The following is a 19,771-nucleotide window of genomic DNA, read 5'->3' as shown; positions in this document are numbered from 1 at the left end:
GTGTATCCTCCTGTTTTATACACACACACACACACACACTCTATCAATTTATCTATGTTACAAGGCTGCAAGAAGTACCCAGAATCCTCCCAGAGAGTCTCCTGGGATACAACTTAGTTTACATGAGGGTTGAGTTAGAGGATTCTGCATTGAGCCAGCCACACAATAAGACCACTGTGAAGTTAGAGATAAAAGGAACAGTCAAAAGCTTAACAGGATTCATTAGTTCATTTATTGACTTACTCAGCAAACCTTCATTGAGTACTCACATGCGCTACTCTGCTAGGCATGATGATACATGGTGGACACAACCAAACCTGGTTCCTGCCCTCTTGGAGCTTACAGCCTAGAGGATACTACAAAACAGCTTACCGAGACAAGGTCAGTAACATGAGGACGCTGTAAATGGACCCGACTGAGGAATATTTACACAGCAGCTTGAGAAGCTCCCACATTTGTGTAATCTCATTTGAACCGCACAACACACCTCACGAGACAGGCTATATTCCCTCTTAAAGAGGGTACAAATGTGCCCAAGGTCACACAGTTTGTAAGTGGCAGGGCTGACGCTTCAGCCAAGTGACACTGAGGTCCCTGCCACATTGTTCTACAGAGCCAGAATACATACAGGCACTCTTGCTTGACTGACCTGTAATTTCCTCTCCTGATTCCCACCAGTCATACAGGTACAAAGCCCTTCCCCTTATGGAAAAATGCCCCCAGCCTTCTACATCTTCTTGCTTGTATAGTACCTGGGGATTCTTTTCTAGGGGTTTCATGTATATTTGCCTTGTGTTTCTAATTAGATTGTAAACTCCTGACCTGCAGGGACCAGATCTTCCATTTTCTTTGCAGCCTTTTGCAGTACTGCAGACAGTCACCCAGTAAATGCCTGCTGCATGAATGAACCTGTAGAGATAAAAATACTTTATGGTATTCCCATTTATTAGCTTCACGCTTTTATTTGGCTTTGTGATAGAACTGTGCATTCTAAACTTCTAGAGGGCAGAGAAAATGGCTTGGTGCTTTCCTTACACTCAGCAGGCACCATGCAAAATTTGATCCTCACATGCCTTTTTGATGCTCTGGATAATATTAGCACACTGGTGTGTTTTGTGTATCTAAGGACCGAGGTTGTCAGCCTCTCTGTGGCGGGGAATGTCCCTTCCTATCCACTGTAAGCTCTCATGGCGCCTAGGACAGGGCTAGATTACCGCAGAACCCCCTCCCCCCGCCCCAAATGCATATTTTTATTACTAAGGAGGCGGACTGCAAAAATGGCAAGCTCTTGCATAACCCCAGACCTTGCGAGGAAATAAGCGAAGTGGAAGGGGATCTGAAGACAGGTCAGAAATGGCCTGGATGAGAATGCCGAGGCTTCTCTCCGAGAATCCAGCCTAAGTCTGCCAAGCTGGACTCCAGCCGCACGCCGCCCGAAGTCCCGGGCCCGGGAGGCAGCCCGCCCGCCCGCCCCCGGGAGCTGTCCAGACGGCCCCGCCCGCGCCTACCTGGGCACTCACCCCGCTGCGCAGCCTCGCCACCTCCCACCCCGGCCGCGGGAGCCCGGCTCGGGCCTGCCCCGCCGCCTCCCCGCCTCCGAGGAGCCCCGCGGGCGGCGCGCTCGCAGCCTCCTCCTTGCCGGCCAGACAGCGCCGGGCGCGCCGGGTGCGGCTCGGCCAGGCTCGGCGGGGCTCGGCGGGGCTCGGCGGGCTCGCCCCCGGCTAGGCGCCTGCAGGGGGCGCGGGGACGGCCCCGCCCCGCCGCCTTCCCTCTCCCTCCCGGCTCCCTGGATCCGCGCCGGGAGGAAATGATGTGTTGCTGCCTGGTTAATCACAGCTCCAGACACTCATTGGCCGAGCGCTCCGCAGCCACTTCCTTCTCCTCCTCCTCCCGCTCCGGCTCCTGCTCTTTGCAGCCGCCGCCGCCGCCGCAGCCTCCCCCTCGGCGCTGGGGCAACTTTTCTACTCTCAGTGACCGTCCTCCCCCCCAACCCCCGCCGCCCCCCGGGCCAGCCCCCACCCGGCCCGCCCGCGGCCGTCTTTCCAGCCCGTGCCGCAGCGCCTCGGGAAGTTTATTCCGCCCGCCCTCCTCCCCTTCCTTCTCCGCCTCCTCTTCACCCCGCCTCCCCTCCCTCCTTCGGCTCTTTCCCCGGGGTGGCTGCCGCTGCCGCCGCCGCTGCCAGGCTGCTCCTCGGCCAGCCGCGCCGGCCCCAGGGCCGGAAAGCCCCCGGCGCCCCGCACCGGCTCGCCGCACCCGCCCGCCGCAGCCTCCGCCGCTGCCGCTCTGGGCCGGCCGCCGGCCCTCGGCCCCGCGGAGTTCCGGGCTCCCTCGCCGGCTGCACCGCCCTCCCCGCGCCGTGCCGCGCCGACCTGCAGCGCCCGGCTGGCTCGCACTCCGCCTCCCCCGGCTCGGCCCCCCGCCGCCGCGGGACCAGAGGTTAGTGCAGGTCGCTGGCCGCGCCTGCTGGAGCCGGGAGGACCGAGGGAGGAGGGAGCCTAGCGGGAGAAGGGGCAGGAATTGGGGGTGGGAGGGTGGGCGTCTGAGGTGCCTCCCCCTCGCTTTCATTCCTTTCTCCCCCAAGCCGATTCACTCTCGGTGGGGGAAGCCGCCGCGGAACAAAACTGTCTTGGTGTGGGCCTGAACTGCCGGTGGGATGTGGCAGAGGGCAGAGGCACGGAGTGCGGTGGTCTCTGCTTTGCAGTGTGTGTGTGTGTGTGCGTGCGTGTGTGTGTGTGCGCGCGTGTGTGCATGTAGTGAACTCCTTCAGGGTGCGTGCCTCTGACTTGTAAATCGATCTGACCGCCTGGCCACGGGGCTCACCTTCCTAGCTGAGCTTGGTAGAGAGTAAAGGGATGGGCGAATCACCCCCACCCTCAAAATATCTGTCTCTTCCAAGAGGAATTTTCTGCTGGAAAGACAGCCAATAAACTCTGCTCAACGCCCTCCCTCCCGAGTTCTTCCTAGCTGCAGTTTCAAAAAAGCTTGAAAGCCAGGAATGTGGGATTCATCTTCCGATCCCCAGAAGGCAAATGTGGTTACAGATGTTGCACGGTACTTTGCCAAGTTTAAAACCCTTCCTTCAACACGGTCACCAAAACAGCGAGGCTAGACCCTTGGGTGCGCTGGGGAGAGATGTGGGCCTCTGGGGCTGCCGGACTCCCTAACTTCCGTCGGGTTCTAGACTGCCTCAGCTCTGTCCAGTTTGTGCTAGATAGGTCTCCCACTCTCCCCAGACTCCCCTTCTTTTCCCCGGGAGTTTTGAACGCTCCTTGCATGGGAGAGAAACTGTTCAAGAAGCTACTTAGGGAAGAAAACATTCCACTTAGTAGCAAAAGAAATGTCTTGGTTAAAAAGTTGTGCTTAACGTGGCTTTGGGAGAGAGGTAGCAAAGTAATACAATGGATTTGTTAATTTTATTGGGCTTTCTTCTTTTTTGAAGTGTGTGAGGTGGGAGTTCGATGATGATGAGAAAAGGGACTGATCTCATTCGTACTTTGTATATTTTTGAAAAGAGGCCCTCGCATTTAGACACGGCTAACCCAGTGGTTTTAAGGAATCCTGTCCCACAGATGCAGACTGCTCTGACAGCCCAAGGAAAGGCGGTGGCAAAAAATAGACACCACCTCCCTTTTCCCCCCCAAAAATTCTTCCTGGAAAGGTGGTGGTAAGAAATTTCAAGAGCTGGGCTGATCCAAGTGGCGATCCTTAAATGGAAACACTATAGTATGTCCTGGCACTTGTCTCTGGAGGTGGGTGGCTGGCAGGGGGCCCGGGCTCGGGCAGCCAGCAGACACTAGACTTGTGCTGACCTCAGACACTGGCCTCACCACCTAGTTTTACAGTATGCTTGAGTATGAAATATGGATCTTCACCATTTCACTGATGGGGACACAGGGGTTGCGAGGTTATCTTAGACCTGGTCAGGACTTGGATCACCTGGCTTCTAAGACCAAGTCTCCTTTCTTGTGATTCAGTTGTTTTTGTTTTCTGTCCTGGGATTAAAAAAACAGAAGTCTTTTGAGGCTGAGATGTGTAGGCCTTAGACTGATGGCATTGTGTGTTGGATAATCGCATTTCTACCGTCACCCCTTCTGAAAATACTCAAAGATGGTGAATGATGTTGCAATAAATTCTGGATAGATGGCAAAAAAAATCAAGGGCCGGGATGGGTTCATTCTCTCCTTTTCTAGAAGTATGGGTAAGTTTTACTTGAAATGGAGAGAGTGGTTTTAAATAAAACTTGATATAGGTAGTAGTTTTACAACTTTCGTACCTTGGAAGAGAGTGATCATTTGAATCCGAATAAGTTTCTTGTTACCTTTAAGTAATTTAAAAGGATACTAAGGATGCAGAGTAAAGATGGAGGAGTATGCCATATTCAGGAATGTGGCGAATCAATTTCAGAAGTGAGGAACTTAATTCCATTAATAGTATTGTAATGTTCTTTTTTCAAAGTAGTGATTTACCAAATTTTGTGCATTTGTCGACAGAACGTATAACAGTGATTGAATCAGTAAGTAGAGATTATGCCTCTAACCTTACCCTAGATTGCACAGAACTAGTCCCGTGATGATCGTGATAGGCTTCTAGGTAAGGTGGGATTGAGAAGTCCAGCTTTCTGGGGGAGGGAGGGATGGGGTGGGAATGGATTTGAAAAATGATCCTGCTATTCAAGGTCATGAGGTGAAGATGGAATCAACGTGTAAATAGTGTACTTTAGGCAAACAGGAGCTGGGACTGGAAACTCTCCTCTGTGCTTGCTCTGCTGTTGGATCCCTGACTCTTGATTTATTTTTACATGTTAGAAATCAGGGAGAAGTAAACTACTGATGGTGGCAAAATCCTCTGATGTGTTTTGAGTGAATTTAATGACAGACATGTTGATTTGGGGAGGAGGTGGAGTGGATACAACATGCCAGGCACTGTGCTCAGCTCCTTACACGCACTTTTTCATTATATTTTCACAACAACCATGTTTTATTATCATTTCACTCCTTTACAATAAGAAATTGAGGCTTGGCAGAATTAAGTTGCCCTAAGTTGTAGAGCTAGTCAGTGGTGGAGTGGGGGATTTGAACCAGGAGTTTGTGGGACTGTGGAACCCATGTTCTCGGCCATTCTTGCCAGTGTTTGCCAAAGGTCATTCATTTGTACACTGTCTTCATGAGTTTACCATAGCTAAGTCTGTCTCAGTCTATTAATTAGTTAGTATTTGTCTTTACAGCAACGATTCACCTGTAAAAAAAACCCTTAAAGACATCATCTCTTAAGAAGAAACAATATAACACTGCTGTATCTGGAAAGCCAACTCACTGGTTATGATTAGGAAATAATCCTAAAGATGCATTCATACTTTTTAAAAATAATTAATCAATTAATTTATTTTTGGTTGCGTTGGGTCTTCGTTGCTGCGCGCGGGCTTTCTCTAGTTGCAGCGAGCGGGGGCTACTCTTCCTTGTGGTGCGCAGGCCTCTCATTGCGGTGGCTTCTCTTGTTGCAGAGCACGGGCTCTAGGCGCGTGGGCTTCATTAGTTGTGGCTCGTGGGCTCAGTAGTTGTGGCTCACGGGCTCTAGAGCGCAGGCTCAGTAGTTGTGGTGCACGGGCTTAGTTGCTCTGCGGCATGTGGGATCTTCCCGGACCAGGGCTCGAACCCGTGTCCCCTGCATGGGCAGGCGGATTCTTAACCACTGCGCCACCAGGGAAGCCCGATGCATTCGTACTTAGATTGAAACCCAAGTTCAGGATAATGAATTCCGTGTGTGTGTGTGTGTGTGTGTGTGTGTGTGTGTGTGTGTGTGTGTTGCGGGGACCTGGGGATCTGGGTGGGGTGGAGGAGGTAGGTAGATGATACAGTATTGGGTGATATTCTGGTTTTTGGATTAAGTGATGTGTTCATGGGTGCTGATTTTATTTTTAGACTTTATAACCTACATACACGATGCATACTTTTTTATAAAAAGATAAAGGAAATTAAACACATAACCATTAACATAATGATTACTTGGGGAGTATTTCACTGCACTGTGTAGACTTAGCTTGGTGCCTGTGTGAAGTAGGCACGCAAGAACTGTTGGCTGATTGACAAGACCCCAGGTGATCATTTTAAAGCAAGCTGATTGTTGTCGTACCTGAGTAAGATTGAGGTATGTCCCCCCTGCCCCCTGCCCATTTTCTCCTGCTTCCACTCTCATTTCCAATACTGTGACTAGAATAACAGCACGGACCGTTGTGTGGTTTCTCCTGACGGCGGTTATGGGAGACATGGGCTGGGCTGAAGCTGGCACTTCTCAGCATCACCTTGTCGTATATATCTAGTGCTCAGAATGGGGCAAAGAATGCTGTCATGAAGTGTTAAAACGCTTTCGGTTTTACCCAGTGTAAGTGTGACCATTCAGACTGGGAAGCCGCTATTTAAGTTAAAGCAGTGCCTGGCTAAAATGTTCACAGCATTAAACTGGCGAGGCTCTGAAATAAAGCCATCAGAGATTTTAATTGGAGTCCACATCGTCTCCTGTTTTGTTTTCCCAAGCAAATATTGGGCACTGTGGCTTTATTCCTGGAAATGAGGATTTGAATTGGGTTTCCTGGTACAAAATACTTTCTTTGATCTCTTGGAGTGAAAACTTTGTGTTTCTTTCTGTGGCCAACTCCAGCTCTTAAAAGAACCAAATGGAATACTTACCTCTTCTTTTTTAATACTTGGCCATAGACTGCTCTTGCTTGCCATGCTAGTTTAAGAATCAGAAGTTCCAAACCAGGATTTGTCTTTTGGGAAGGGCCTTCAAATTAAAGACCCCTTGTGAAAGAGCTTCGTCAAGTTGGTGTGGTTGGCACGTCACTGCTGTTGGTTCAGATAGAAGGTAGTTTTACTAGAACTTACGCTCTCAAAATTAACTAATAGGAGACCCCGCAGCTTCCTTTTTGAAGTTGAAACAAATATTTCCCCCACCCCCAATATTCAAACCGGCTGCACAGTCGAATAATATTCTTGTGCTCTTATATGTGTTTCTGGAAATCTGAGCTTGTTTATATGTCTAAAAGACTCTTCTGTGATCCAGGAGAGCTTTGTTTTCCAGAGCCACCGCTACTCAGTTGTTTGATTTTTGGGTTTCAGTCTTTGACCAACATTCCACTTTGCCCATTCGAGTTGCTTCATTGTTTGCTCTGGGTATTTGACCTTTATTTCTGTGACTGGGAAAGTGACTTTACATTTTAGCCTTTCCAAATTTTGTGGAGGTTCATGCAGCAGGTGAAGTTTGTTTTTGGAGGATGGGCTAGGTCAGAGGGTCCGATTTAGCACAGGTGTCCTGATGGGTTTGCAGGAGTTCAGCTGTCTCATCATAAGGCTAAACCTTGGCTGCCCTATCCCTCTTTCCCCCACTTTTGAGGACAGTCAAATCCTTCAGGGCTCAGAATGGTTGGTCATTGCAAGCAAGAATGCTTCCTGGATTTTGCCTTTTGACATTCTTTTAGTGTTTGGTCATCTTCACTACTCATTCTGGGACTTGATTGATCTCTTTGAGGGCAAGGACTTCAAGTTATTCATTCCTCCATTTTTAAAGTTCTACACAATTCATTTCCCTTCACCAATTTAAGACTTTTCAAATTCTCTCACTGGGCTCCTTGAGGGCAAGGACTGTGTCGTATTCATCTTTTGTGTATCTCTTGCACCTAATATGATACCTGGCCCGGACCACACAGTCAGTAAATTGTTTTTTAATTGCTGAGAGAATGATTGGATGGTTGCACGTGAAAGGAGCAAAGGAAGCCAGTGCTCTAGACAGTCAGGGAGGCGGTCGCAAGAGAAGATGATGCCAGACACAAGTCCTTAAGTGTGTTTGGGAACCAGGGACAAAAGACACTCTAGGTTGAAGGAACTGTTTTTGATATTCCTTTATTATGCTTGGTATTTTAACTTAGTGAACTCAACAAACATCTATTGTATTCTCTTCGTATATGTTTCCTTTTTTTGATTGTTTTTGGAGTTCAGGATGGCACCTCTTTTTTGGGGGAAAAATATCTCAACTAATTTTTCCTAGCCTGCAGAGCCAGGACTGCTGCAGTACCATGTGTGTGGCTGGGACTCAAACACTGGTGAATTGACTCCTTGACACTAACTTTCTCCTGTTGCATATGTTCTCAAACAGTTGACCGTGAAAATAGTGTGGTAGACAGTGCTCATGTGAGAGGTGGAAGGTGGATGACCTCTTGGGAAAATGGACAGAATCCAAAGTAAACTCCTCTTTCGGTAGGTTTTTAAGGGCTGATTTGAGTGGGTGTCCCACGTAGACCTTTTCCACTCGAATGCGTGACAGCTGGGTGCCTTGCTCATCTATGAAAGCCGGATGGGCCTTTGTGGCCACCATGCAGCATGGATGCCATTGAAAATAAGATTGCTCTAGTTTTTGTTTCTTTTTCTTTTTTAGGCATTTTTGGAAGAACTATTGACTGAACTAAAAAATAACCTTGAGTTTGAAGAGAAATGTGCAGAGGGGATAAAGGAAGGTAGGGGTAATCTCGGACAAAGCTAGATATTAGATGTGGGATGATACTTGGAGTTTGGAGAGCAGGTACTGAGAAAAATGAGCCATAAAAAGAACTTGAGAAAAAAAGCATTTCTGGTCTAGAGGGGATAGGTTGAGGAGCTATTTTAAACCAAGTTCTGAATCTTCACTTTTGCCGTGATTGATAAGTGGTGTTACACTCTGGGTGAAAATCCAATGTGCTTGTTCACTCTCCTTAAGTGATAGTTCAGTGCTTATAAGCAAATAACCACCAAGAGAGCCAGAGCTTTTGGACTTGTAACTTGATGTCAGGGACTGACAAGAGATAGAAATATATGGAGGGACAACCAGTAGGAAGAAAAAGTGTAGGTGGTTTTCTAGAGTGACTCTTACCTTCCTTTATGGGAATAGGAAAATGGTAAGGGAAAAGTGTGCCCAATGATATTTTTTATAGGCTTTTTTGAACTTGAAGAACTGAACTATTGTGCACAACAGGTGGCAAGAACAAACATTCTTCTATTTTATGAGTGTGGCCTAGTAAAAAATGGAAAATCTTAGTCCCCAGAGATTATATAAACACAAACGTTCTATTTCTGTTTTAAAAACATTTTTGACTCTCAGCAGTTGATTTTACATCATGACTGAGCGCACATACACACGTACGCATGCATATTAAAGATAAAGCTGAATTACACATTTTACAAAACACTATTGCAATGCTTTCTAATTTCTATTCAATTTTTGTTACAAAAACTTCTGGTCTCTGTCTACTAAATTGATTTCACAACTTGCTAATGGGTTCTAAGCAGCCGTTTAGAAAAACCTATTCTAGGTATTGTGAAAATCAGCCTTAATTTGTTTACTGAATATTTTCTAATCTGGGTGAGAATTCTGTTTTTCTTCTTGTATGAGTCTCAGTCACTCCCCCCTCTGCTCCCCCATCCTCCCCCCAGTCCTGGTGTTCTTCTCTCTGTGTAGGGGTCTTTGCTTGTTTCTCCAAATCAGATTAAAGTGACTAATATGTGTTTTGGACCAGCTTCAGGAGTGCGTCATTATCTTGATCCCAATCAGCATCGAAGGTGGGACTAATTAATTTAAACCGGTGGCAGGAGCCACTTAGCTCCCTGTTTATTTAGATTATATTTGAATGGGAGGGTAATTTTTCATAATATGGGGACAGCAGGAGTGCCTATGCAGGTCACATGCCCCAAAAGGACGAGAGAGAGGTGGGGAAGATACCCCTGTACATTTATTGTTCAGAAATGCAACACGTGGTTAGTAGGGTACAGCTCTTTGCATTCAGAGATGTAAGTAAGAGCACAGTCCCATGGCGGCGACCATCATTGTTGTCATCGTCCTTATCACTAACATTTCCCTGCCTTGCTGCTGCTTCTGCTTCCTCTTTTTCCCCTCTTTGTCCTTCATTTATTAAGCATTTGTCAAGTTCAGTAAAACCAAGTTGATCTTAAGGTGCACTTGAGTAAGGGTTTGAAGAATCACACATGTAACTATGAAGGGCAGAACTCTGAGTATCTTGGTCACAAGATACAGAGGGATAAGGATCAACCAACACCTTTGAGGAAGTAGCTGTTTGGCTGGCCTTGGAAAGAGGTACCATTTTGATGTTATCATTTGGAGAGGTATCTATATATGTGTAGGCTGTGGAATAGGCAACATTCCAAAACCAGGGAATGGGGCAAGTAAATACAAGGTAGTTGGCTTTTGTTTGAGTCAAGTTGTAAAAAATAGAGTTGTACATATATTTTTAAAAATAAATTTATTTATTTATTTATTTTATTTTTGGCTGCGTTGGGTCTTTGTTGTTGAGCACAGGCTTTCTCTAGTTGCGGTGAGCGGGGGGCTACTCTTCGTTGCGGTGCGTGGGCTTCTCATTGCGGTGGCTTCTCTTGTTGCGGAGCACGGGCTCTAGGTGCGTGGGCTTCAGGAGCTGTGGCACACAGGCTCAGTAGTTGTGGCTCCTGCTTTAGAGCACAGGCTCAGAAGTTGTGGCGCACGGGCTTAGTTGCTTCGCGGCACGTGGGATCTTCCCGGACCAGGGCTTGAACCTGTGTCCCCTGCATTAGCAGGCGGACTCCTAACCACTGTGCCACCAGGGAAGTCCCAGAGTTGTACATATTTTTAATCACTAGAATCAGACTCAGTGCCTTGAGGTGTAGCTTCTTGGAGAGGCATTAAGACCTGAGACATCTCAAAGGAACAGCAGACTCATGTCTCTGGGTTTGCACTAATTTCCAGGCCAAAGTGTCCTGAGTAGAATGGCCAGTGCTGTTTAAATGGTTATATTGCATACCCTCTCCCACTTTTTTTTAATTTTTTTTTTTTTTTTTTGCCAAGCATATATGGTAATTCCTGGAAGTTAAAAAAGTTAAAAGCTCTTTGTGATGTGATTGGAGTACCTTAAGGTAAGAGCACTTTAGAAGAAAACTTAGAAAGGGAGATTCAGAGCCAAATTATGGTTTACTTTGAATGCCAGACTAGGGATTTTAGACTTGATTTTTAAAGAGCAGCAATAAGATAATAATACCTGTGAAGGAGGACCTGATCAGGCCCCTTACTTGCATTCTCTCATTTAAGGCTCATACAACTCTGTGAGATACTTCATCTTATTATCCCCATTCTACAGAAGGAGAGACTGAGACTCAGAGGGGTGATGGAGGATGTCTAAGGTCCCACGTCTGAGCTTTAACCCAGGTTATACATCCCCAAGTCACCATGCTTTATAGCAGAGGTTGAAAACTGATGGCCCCTGGGCTGAATACACCTCAGAGTTGTGTCCTGTTTGATACTGCATTCAAAACATTTTTTTAAATGGTTGCCAACATTTAAATATGGGGAAATTTCCCACAAAAAGTCCAAATTTCCACCTACTCCTGTAAAATTGAAAGCTCTGGCAGCAGCCGGCCCATATTCCTGCAGGAAACCTGTGATTGTGATTGTGTCTGTCTGAGGGGACGTGTGTGCTGTGTTTACCACAGTCCTGGCTCATCCTGTTTTCCCCCGGATACTGAGTCCCAGCATCGGTTGCTATTTATTCTTTATTTCTTTGGACCCCCTAGCCTGCCTCACTACTGTGTGCTAACTGCATTGTCGCTATAGGCATATGAGTGTGAAACCCCTGTTATATAGCCTTCGTTGGCGATTGATGGTTAGTTTAGTGGTGAAGGTAGATGGCCAGCATCTAAGAGGAAATGAAAGTAGGTAGAATTAGGGTTTTGGGCTGGAGAAGCTGTAGAGTGAATACATCATTTTTTGTGAAGAGAGGGAGGGATGGGTGGTGGACAAACGTATCTGACTTTTGGAACCTGGATGACTAGGAGAATGGTGTTGATCTTAAAAGAAAGCAGAAGGTTGGTAAGAGGAGCTGGTTTGAGATAGGGCATGGTACTAGCCTTGAGGTTCTGGTGGGACACAGACCTAGATGAGGGCCTACTTGAGTCTAGTGAGGAGTTGACTGGAACCCTGTCAAATATGACCCTGGAACCCTGGAGATAAGGGCTTGGAGCTGTGGAAGAGGATGGAAATGCCTCTTGGAAATGGGAAGAAGTGGGCTAAGGTCTGAATGATAAAATGAACCAGCTACAAACAGTTCAAAGTCTCTTATTGACTTTTTTGGGTCAAGTGCCCTGTCTTGCAAATAAACCAAATGTTTATCCTAACAAAGGAGTACAATAACAATCTTCAGCTTTTAAACATGGGAACTGATGAACATCTGCTCATAGAATCAAAGGCAGATATGCTTTTTGATGAGTGACACCTGTAACTTATGTTTATGCCTATTTTGCTAAGCCTTATTTAGGTGAAAAGGATTCAAGCAATGACTTTTTTCTTTTTTTTTTTTTTTTTTTGGTACACAGGTGATAGAAAATGTTGCTGTAGTCCTGAGATGGGGGGAAAATGTCAGAGAATGGTTCAGTTTAGAATGGAATGTCCTTTTCAAATTCAGATGAGGTTTTTTTTTTTTTCCTTCTCTTGGCTTGTTTGTTTAGGATTCCCTCCAACTCATTGTTACTTGATCAGTTTAGGTCCACCTCAGCTACTCTCCTTCTCCCCTGGTTCCCTTTTAATCCCTAAGGGTCTTATTGTTTTAGGACAGTCTAAGCACAGGTGGAGTGAATCTTTTTCAGATGTGGGTATTGAACATGGAAATCTTCCAGGAGGGCATTTCTTTTGTTCTCATAAAGACTTTTGTCTTGGACATTTCAGTCTCCTTTTTGGGCCATCCTACTCTTAAAAATTTTTTTTTTCAAATTGGTGTTTTTATCTCTAATACACACATAGCTTTATTTCATTACATATATATGTTAATATGGGTTCTTATAAGTTTTTTCTTAAAAATTATATATTTTTATTCATTAAAATATTTTCTGTTCTAGAAACGAAATTTATGTTATGTTACATGTGCTCAAGACAAGACTTGAAGTATAGGAAGGGTATATAGTGAAAGGTAACTTTTGTCCTCCAGCCTTCTACTTTACCTTCCTGGAGAAAAACCGTGATTAAAACTAATTGTGTATCCTTCCAGTGATAGCTTTTACATTTACAAACACATACTAATGTGTTTTTCCTATACATTGTATCATAATGTGCACATTTCAATTCTATACCTGACTTTTTAAATTTAATTTATTTTGGAAATGTTTTGCTATCACTACCACGGAGTTTCCTCATTCTTTTGAAAGGTATTTCGTTGTGTGGATGTATCATAGTGTATTCAGCCAGTCTTTCACTTGTTATTTTAGGTAACATTATGTGTTACAATGTTGCAGTGACTATCTTTACATTTACTACTATATCTACATATTGATTTAGATATAGATGTATATGTAGATCCGTCTGTCTTTCTATCTCCTGTATACCTGGGGGTAAATATCTAGGATTGGAATTGCTGAATTAAAGGGTATTTACATTTGAAATTACGGTATAGGTTGTATCATGAATTGGATATTGGGTTGTGTCAGTGAAGCAAAACGGCATGGTGGAAATGAGAAAGTAACCCATAAGACTCAAGCACTAGTCTGTCCTCTGGTGTAAACCAATTTTGTGGCCCAAGAAAGTCACTTTATCAACCTTTTTCTTTGTGGTACTTCTTTCCTCATCTGTGAAGAAGGGCATAGACTCAGCTATTTCTAAAGTTTAATAATTTGTTGATTCTCTCAGTCTTCCTCCGTTTTGGTTCTTCCAGTAAGTGGAGCTTGATGATTTTTTTTTTCCCTGTGTAAGTTTGAGTCTATGAAGAACCCTAGGCTTTGGGAGCCTTGCTAACCACAGCTTTACTTTGATTGTTTTAAAGCACTGGGTCTGGTTTGTGCTTCATGTTAAAAGCAGAGCTTATATGGTTGGTTGTCTCTCTCTCTCTCTTTGTTTTTTTTTCTTTTTTTTAAATACGGTGAGTGGTAAGTAGGCATTAGTGACCAAGAAACCCATATAGTCAGCTTTCTATTACTGAGCAAGAATAGAGGCAATGGATTTTTAGACTTAGGGAAAAATATTTTATTTTTGTAATAGCTTTTTAAAAAAAGCAATAGGCCTATGATAGACAGTCTTTAAGAAACAGCGAAATTTTATTTATGACTTTGGAACAGACCAGAGCAGACTACTTTAGCTCTTTCAAAGTATTTTATAATATGAAGAAGGTAAAATAGGGGATTATTTAATATTTTGAGGTATTCAACTGGTATAGATTAATAAGATGACTCGATTTTCTGGTGGTTACCAAATTAGATGTATTTAAAAATTCAAAACCAATTAAATAAAATGTAATATAAAATTCATGTTTATTCCCTGTACTGCATTTTTTCTTTAGAATTGGTTCCCCTAAAATTAAGCAACATGCTTGGAGTTTTTCATTTGAAAGACTTGGAAATTTTGGGCTGCTAATACAAATGTAATTTTTCTGGAAAAGATTTTGAGCCCTTGGTTACTCATCAAAAAAAAAAAAATCACTAAAGCTCTTTAAGTATACAAATTTATTCAAGTCTCTGTAGAGTAGTGAAAAAGAAAAAAATGGAAATGACTTAAATGTTCTACAATAACCTGTAAAGGTTAGGTATGTATACACAAAGACTCGTGTGTGTGTGTGTGTGTGTGTGTGTATGTATGTATACTGTTAGTATATCTGTGGGGTAAATATTGAGAACAGGTACTATGTCTATTACTCCCTGTGTGTGTATCCTGTCCCTAGTTTACTGCCTTATCCATTGTAGGCACAAAGAAAATTTTGGAATGAATAGAATGACCATGGAGGTTATATAAAACAACATTAAGTAGAAAAAGCAGGACACTAAAACAGTATAATTCCATATACATAAATTATGTACAATTCCATAAACATAAACCATAGTACAATTCAGGTTTGTAGTTATATACTATATGGATATAGAGAAAAAAAGACCAGTAGGAAATAAACTGGAATGTTAATAGTTACTATTTCTGGGCTGTGCGGGTCATGCATAATTTTGAAGAGAAAATCTTTAAATACAAAGAGGTGAAGTAAATATTGGAAGATTTTTGTCACCTTGATAATATATTTTACCCTTTCAGCATTAAAGGTGGTCACCTTACCTAATATGATGTATTACAATACTGTGGCCTTTTCTCCTCTTGAGTAAAATGTACTCTATCTCAGTAGTGTGACAGGTTTTATATCAACTTTAGAATTAAATTATGTTCTGAGAGTTGGACTTTTAAGAAACTGGTTTTAATTTCACATCAGTTGAAGTTAAAGGGCAGTGAAAGTATATTAGATCTGGTACAAGTGTCTAATTATAATTATTGACACATTTTCAAATGCTCTCTTAAGTGTGATACATTGCCCGTGATTTTGACAGCTGTGACTACATTAAACCTGCTCGAGTACTCTTTTCACAAAGGTTTGTTTAAACTTAGAATTGTCAGAAGGATTCTCTGTAAAGTAGATGAACACAGATTTAGATGTCAATGGTGTTTCATTTTCCACTGTGCCTGGTGATTTTAGTCTGTTAAATGTTAATCAGAAGATTATCTGGGTTTCGTTTTCACTTTGAGAAAATTGGGAATTTTATTGTTTTGTATCCTATAAAAAATAAGCGATGATAGTCCTTTGTGGTTTGACTCTGTGCAATGATAGCATAAATTCTGCTTGTTTCTCTTGCTGAAGATCCTCAACCACAAAACTCCAAGCTGAAAATTGGATTCTGTGTAATAACCTCATTTTCTAAAAGTCTTCCCTAAACCAAGTTCATGCATTTCTTTTGTGTAGCCACTCCTTCCTTCTGTATAGATTTGTTGACTGGCTACCGTGTACCAGGCACTGGGAATATAAAGACAGAAAGGCTGTCAGAGAGCTCAGTTTGGGAGAGACAGAAAAATAGTCAAGCTACACCAGAGTGAAGCACCAGAATGGAGCTGTAAACATAAAGTTGGAATGTGCAGTTATGTTTGAGAGGGCAGCAAGGTCATCTTCTCAGGGTAATGATGTTCTCAAGCATCTTGAGGGATGAGTAGGAAGGCATCAGGTGGGAAAAGGGCCTTCGAGGCACAGAGGCTTGTAGGAAAGATAGCATCCTTTAGAACTGAGTGTGACCAGAGCCATGCTACTTAAATGTGGTCCTTGGATCAGCAGTAATGGCATCATTTGGGAGATAGCGTCACTAGAAATGCAGAGTCTCAGGCCCACCCCAGTACTACTGAATCAGAATCAGCATTGCAACACTATCTCCAGGTGATTTGAATGCTTCTAAAAATTTGAAAAACATTAGAACACAGGAAGGGAAAAGATGGGAGAGCTGGGAAAGTAGACCACTGTCAAAGAGTTTGGCCTTTTTTTTTTTTTTTTTTTTTAAAGCATGAGCTTGATAATGAGGAAGTGACATTATCAGATTCACTTTTTCCCAGAATTGCCTGGAAGTAAAAGTGAGGCAACATTTAACAGAAAGTCTCTTGAAACCTCAGTCATATAGTGCTCCACAAAAAAGGTCCTCATATGAGCTTGAGAAATGCAGGATATGTCCTTTTCTCAGACACTGTAAATGACCAGAGTGCAGTGGAAGTTCCGAGAAGCTGGCGTTGAGGAAAACCATTAATTTAATCATCTATCCTGGGATGTCCCTGGGGTCTTTCAAGTTTATTCCACAGTGGAACCCTTTATAGCCACACAGCTGTTCACACCCCAGGGAGAGTGGATGGTATTTTGCTGAACATGTTTTGGGAAATGCTAGCACTCATTCCCAAACTTCAGACGCTGCCTCATCTGAGTAGGGTGACCAACTCTCCTAGTTTGCCTGGGACAGAGAGCTATCCCAGGATTTTCAGTGCTAGAATCCTGGGCAAACAAGGGTGCCCTTGGGCACCCTTCCTATTTGTTTACCATACCTTTGACTAATTACTTCATTTTTCTTTAAATGGGCACAGCCTTTTTCCGTAAATACCTGTTTCAGGCTCATTCTGATGGAGTCATTCCCAAATTCGTGTGCACATTGGAAGCATGTGGGAATTTCCAAGCCTGATGCCCATCCCCCTGCCCAGGGCTGTGATTTAGTTGGTCTGGGATGTATTTTTAAAGGTCCCCAGGTTATTCCAATGTGCATGAAAGTCTGTTCAAAGCAACTATACTTGTGGAAATGTGGTCTCGATGTGCACCTTAAGAATTTATTTTAATATGTAATAGGAAAAACATTAACCATTGGAAAGAAAAAAAAATTAAGAACCATGGAGCATCATGTTGGGGGACCACCAGTAGAACATGTCCCACACTTCGGGGACACTCATGTGGAGGCAGGGGAACAGCAGTCTGGTCAAGAAACAGTGACAAATGTGGCTGGAGAGGACAGTAGAGATTTCAGGGCTGTTGAGGGAGTTGAGCTGACTGATCTGCTCTTTGTGGTGAGGTAGAAGGAGGAGAATCTCAGGTTGCAGCGGGGGTGGGCGGCGATCACAGAACAGAATAGGGAGGCGCAGGGAATGCTGTAAGGGGACAGGCTCAATTTGACAAGTCCTGCTTGAGCAGCTCTGGGACGTCCAGGGGGAGCTGTCAGAAGAAAACTGGTAATAGCTCAGGAGAAAGGGCTGGGCTGGAGACCATTGAGAGCCTCTCCAGGTCCGGGCATGAAGTTCAAGGTGGGGATCAACCTGCCTGGGGAGAAGAGCTGAGAGGGTGATCTGCCCCAGGGTCCACGGGGTGAGTGCAGGGAGAAGGGCCGAGTCTGGGAATTGGGGGAGCGGGAGGGACGTCAAGGGGAGTGTCTTCTTCATCCACCTGGAGGAAGGGAAGGCTCTCCCAGGTAGTCTTGTGACCCAAACAGATAAGGGTTCTCCAGGACAGTTTGTTTTGGTAATTTAGGGTGGCATTAGTCCTGTTTGTGTAAGTTTAGCATGAGGGAGGAAATGAGATTAGAGTGGGTTGAGAGGGAGGAGACTTGCTAGAGCAAATGACTCTAGAAGTTCTAACTGCAGAAAAAACCTGGCATAGTATGGGGCCTTAGGGAATAAATCTGGGTTTGTTTGGGGAGTAGTCATCTTTGTGGTTACTCATGGACGTTATTTCAACAAGGAATAATGATTACAAGGAATATTCAGATATTCACAGAAAAATTGCCAGAACTCTGGAGCCCCATGAAACTGCTTTACTTTCAAGTCATAGCCGTAAACCTTTTCTCCCCTCCTTCTCTTATTATTCCCTGGACACAACAATATCAAGTTCTGAACTTATATGTTTATAAATATTATTAACTTTTTTTTACGGTGATGATAAGGCAGCATATGATTAAGTATTCAACCTTTGTTCCTATGTAGCTCACATTTGTGGAGGGCTTTGCAGTTTACCAAAACACCACCACATCTTATGTGAGCCTCTAAATAACCTTTGCACAGAAGGCAGGGCCAAGATTAGTATTCTTCCATTTTACAGGAAAAGAAAAAGAAAACCCTGAAGTTTAAATGTATTGAAGAGGACTTGCCCAAGATTAAAGACTTTGTGATGGATCAGTCAGTGATGGAGGCAGTATGGGATCCTGGTCTCCTGGTGCAATATTTCTTCCATTATATTTGGAGAGGGATGGGAGTGGAGAGTGTGTCTTTTTTTTTTCCAATTAGTTTGTAAATTCCTTGAGGACAGAGACCTTATGTTCACTGTTGAGTTGTTTACTGACTCTTCCACTCACTGCTATGTAGGGACCTTGGGAGGTGGTGGTGGACATGAGCGCCCCTTGGTCCAAGCGTCCACTCTCAAGGGCCTTCACGTTGGTCTTGACGTTACTTTTGAATGATAGGGCCCCAGAAATATACCAACAGGATTGAAAGGAGGCATCCTGGATCATACAACTTTGGACTTGTGTCTCATTACTGGACCGTGTAATTATCTTGAGACCAGCCCAGTAATATTGCCTGGCATGTTTTGTAAATATTTAAAACATAGACAGTTTTTGTCACTCTGTTTTGACATTTCTTTATATAATACCAGAAGTCATCACAGTGGAAGAGGCCCAAACCTCTCTGGACTTCAGAGGGGCCCTCCTTTATGTATGAGATGCTCTGATGAGCTGAGTGGAGGGACGTGGGGATGAATCAGCTCCTCTCACAAAGCTCACAGCTTTGTTGAAAGCTGATCTTGTTTGGTAGCCCTTACAGGGCACACAGTGGGCCCTCAATAAATACTTGTTATTTTGAATCAAGGGAGCTGTTATTTTGTGTTACGCATTCTCTATTGTATCACAATGGACCACTGTCAATTTTTTTTTTTTTTTTAAATGATCTTTTCCATGAGTCATCAAAGATCCGGTGTTAGGATTTGGGGAAGGGGAATGATAAAAGAGTAAAGAAATAGAATCAGCAAATTTTAGGACAAGAGAGGAGAGGCTTTGAGTGAGTGGTGAAAGTTGAAAGCAGGAAGGAGTCGCTCAGGGGCAACTGGACAGATGTGGAGGCTCTTTTGAAAGAGCACACCGAGGGGAGATGAGGACGAGACAGGAGTCATTCGAATCTGATGATGTCCTAGAGGGGAAAACCGAAGGCCTTTTCAACCTTAATTGTAGCCACAGGACAAAAGCATATTAGAGCACTTTTTTTTCTACCTCTACTAAGGGCTAGTAGTGGATAATCTCTTTTGTAGAGTCATGTCTAAAAATCTGCTCTTCGGATTACATTAAAGTTTATTATTTTTTAGGGTGTTGTGGGTTGAGGAAGAAGCATAAAAATTTGACTCCCTTTCTTGTATTTTTTTTTTTTTTTTAAAGATTGTAGGACTTGCACCCTTATTTTTATTTATTTATTT

General features: G+C 43.8%; 1 protein-coding gene across 2 annotated transcripts in view; it reads left to right on the top strand.

Moving 5' to 3' along the window:
* Nucleotides 1–1,898: 1,898 nt before the first annotated feature.
* The window catches only part of ACVR1 (activin A receptor type 1), a 124,911-nt gene continuing 107,038 nt past the window's right edge, over nt 1,899–19,771 (top strand). The window contains exons 1-2 of one of the 2 annotated variants that reach the window (XM_061183996.1): nt 1,899–2,436; nt 8,428–8,506. The gene's annotated coding sequence lies outside the window, so the exon portion shown is untranslated. The remainder of the gene's footprint in view (nt 2,437–8,427; nt 8,507–19,771) is intronic. The other variant, XM_061183987.1, reaches the window with a different exon arrangement.

Source organism: Eubalaena glacialis, chromosome 1 (genome assembly GCF_028564815.1).
Source record: "Eubalaena glacialis isolate mEubGla1 chromosome 1, mEubGla1.1.hap2.+ XY, whole genome shotgun sequence".
NCBI classification, from domain to species: domain Eukaryota; kingdom Metazoa; phylum Chordata; class Mammalia; order Artiodactyla; family Balaenidae; genus Eubalaena; species Eubalaena glacialis.
This window is presented reverse-complemented; position numbering and strand designations above follow the sequence as displayed.